The sequence below is a fragment of the Populus euphratica genome, unplaced genomic scaffold, assembly GCF_000495115.2.
Source record: "Populus euphratica unplaced genomic scaffold, PopEup_1.0 scaffold219.1, whole genome shotgun sequence".
In the NCBI taxonomy this organism is placed as follows: Eukaryota; Viridiplantae; Streptophyta; class Magnoliopsida; order Malpighiales; family Salicaceae; genus Populus; species Populus euphratica.
In genome coordinates, this window is record NW_011500102.1 from 246,223 (window position 1) to 249,163 (window position 2,941).

General features: G+C 38.0%; 1 long non-coding RNA gene across 1 annotated transcript; it reads left to right on the forward strand.

Moving 5' to 3' along the window:
• Window positions 1-1,166: 1,166 nt before the first annotated feature.
• LOC105109495 (uncharacterized) lies at window positions 1,167-2,203 on the forward strand. Its single transcript, XR_839267.1, has 2 exons — window positions 1,167-1,348; window positions 1,686-2,203. It is a non-coding gene; the product is annotated as an uncharacterized LOC105109495 (long non-coding RNA).
• Window positions 2,204-2,941: the final 738 nt, after the last annotated feature.

Here is a 2,941-nt window from a genome sequence, read left to right on the forward strand (position 1 = left end):
CCTTGAAACCTGAGGTTTCAAAATCAAGAGGATCCAGAGGCTTTGAACTTGGTGCCAAAACCATTTCTACAGCACCATTTGAGCCCTCGACGCCATCGCCACCACTACTGCATCCAACACCACCATCACTTCCACCACCAATTTTACTAATACCGGACCATACCGTAGGAACAGAGAAGATCCAAGGTATTAAATTGGAGAGGATTCTAGATGGAAAACCAGCCCATAGTTTCAGGAAATTCGATAATATCGCGTGATTGAACAAAAATACAGAGACAACGCAACGAAATGAAAATTCCGTTTTTTTCTCGTAGCCCGCCGAGGATATCTTCCCACTACTTACAGAGTGGATACGAAGATCAAGACTTACAGCACACGTTGGCGACTCCGTTTTCACAGAGTGTTCTCCGCCTCTCCCACCAATGTTGCCCCCACCACCACCACCACTATTAGTACTATTAATGGTATTTCTAAGCAGCTTGATAAAACTTATGATAGCTGCACAGTGGATGAGAACTGATGGAAACAGCTCACAAAATGTTTGCGATTGAAGGGAGTTCGATTGCTTTCGAGCAGCGAGGAGAGGAGTGGAAATGTCAATCTCAAATCTTGTTTCCTTTTCTTCACCACTAACAGGGGAGAATTTCTCCCTCTTGCTGATAGAAGCTCCGAAAGCAAGAGAGAATCGCAACGGTTTGATATCAGAACCAGGACCAGGCGTCAACACCATTTTAGGACGGAAAGCTGAGCTTCTCCCAACAACGTTAATCTGCTTGGATCTTGGGAGAGATAAACAAGCTAAATGGGGTTTGATTAACGATTTCGGCGGTGATTTTAGGAGCTGTGGACAGGACGGAGTGGAGGAGAAGTACAAAGCACTGAAGGCAGTCATTTCTCTGTCGAGTGGGTTTCAACTGGGATGGATTTGGAAAAAAGTGCTTGTCTGTTTCTAACACGAGTCAGGTAAACAACGTCAGTCCAACATAGGGGGACGAGAGAATGTATTAACTCGAGAAAATCTAATGGACTCAAATCTATCCATCCTTTGTGTTTTTTTCTTTTAATGGTAGGGCACAAAGGAGGCCCAGTTCTCATGTTACCTTTTCTAGACATGGGCTAATAAATTCCTCAATCATTAGATAGTCAGTCAATGTTAAGGTGTTTGCGCATGGCATTTTTAAGTGTATGTTCTGTAATTAGAAGTTGCTTGAAGGGCCAAGTTGGGTTTTTAGTCTTGTGCTTTATTTTTTATAAAATAATATTGTCTGAAAATTACATCGTATTATTTCTATAATCTCTCTCCATACAGAGACAAGCATGGTTTGCTTCTCTCGTCTTTCTCGTCCTGGTAAACCCCCCTGTTCATTTTCTTTTCTTTAAAACTAAATGTTAAGGTTTTTATAGGAGAAATATTAATATCAATGCTTCATTGCTGGCTTTATTTTTTAAAGTTTGACATTTTTCTTGCCCCTTAATAAATATTGTGGTGAGAATAAAATTTAGAAACTTGAAAATTAGCTGGATTGAGTGTTTCTGATTATATGGGCTGCTTAGTTTTTTATGTTTGGTTGAATGTTTGCTGATTTTGGAATTTATGGCTCTTTTCAACAATCATAATTTTTCAATCCCGGGAGATAAAAAAAATGCCTTTTTGTTGGTATTAATTGCTGGGTTGATTATTTCAGAGGTTGACTTTACAGGTATTTGATGCCCTTCATCTGATAATACCAAGGGCAGATGTCGAGATCTTTCTTCTTAGATGTTGATGAACAGCTGCAAAGAAGAGCATAAGGAGGCCACTTTCTTGCAGGCTCTGTCGACCGGGCTATCAGATCCACACTTGACAAATTAAGTTTTCTGTTTCACAAGAGTTACTCCAAACTTTCAAGCTAGTGGAGAAGGGTTTCCCTTTCGATTCCTCCTTGTCTTCTTCTTCTTCTTCTTCTTTTTGTTTTTTTTCAGGATCTCTGGTGAGCACGTGATTTCTTAGATATAACTTTTCTCCTCACTGTGCACTGGAGGTGGTGATGCAGTTGATTTATAGCATATTTAATTGTCTTGTTCTGTGAGGAATTGAGAGTTGATTAGATCACAAATGCTTTAATGCTCCAGCATAATAGACGGCTGAATATAATGAATTTCCTGCAATGTGCACTTATAGCATAATTGATGTTTATTATATTGAAGTACTTTTTTTCTGGCAGTTGTTTGATAATTGATGGGGGTTTGGGTTTTAGTCCCTTTTTCCAGAATGTTCTGATAATTGATGGGAGTCACATCTGATTCTTTCTGGCAGTTGTTTATTATATTGAAGTAATTAGCTACAGTGGATAGAAAAACAGTCTCTGCAGAGAGAAACATTACTGCTCCGATGAATGTTAGTGAGGCAGAGAGGAAACCTAGAGCCAAGATTAATGAACATCTTGATACGCTTAAGAACCGAGTACCCGGCACTCATAAGTTAGTTGTTTTTGTCAGGATTGATTAGGTTGAGATTTGAGTTTAATAACAGTTCTTGAAACCTCCTATTTTTTTATGAATTTTTTTTCTTAAAGCTTGAGAATAAAATTTTGGTAAACCATTAGGTAATGCAATTGAAACTAAAATTGCTGCTGACAACATGAGTTGGTTAATTTTGTTGTTGAGTGTTTGATAATTGCTTGTTAGGGTTGTACGAACTTTTGAATTTATGATGCTCTTCAAGAATCTTATATGACAATTGAAGTTAAATTTCAAGAAAATGTTTAGGAAGTGAACCATTCATTTTTGTTTTTCTGGTTGATGTTATTGCTGCACGAGGATGCATTAGCAGAGATAATGAAAAGTATCCCGAAAATGGAAATAAATTCTATAAGAATTGGATAATTTATTGTAGGTTATTGTGCTTCTTTTGCTGGTGAATGTCAATAGAAAGCCATAAATAGCTTCCCATATAGGCTAT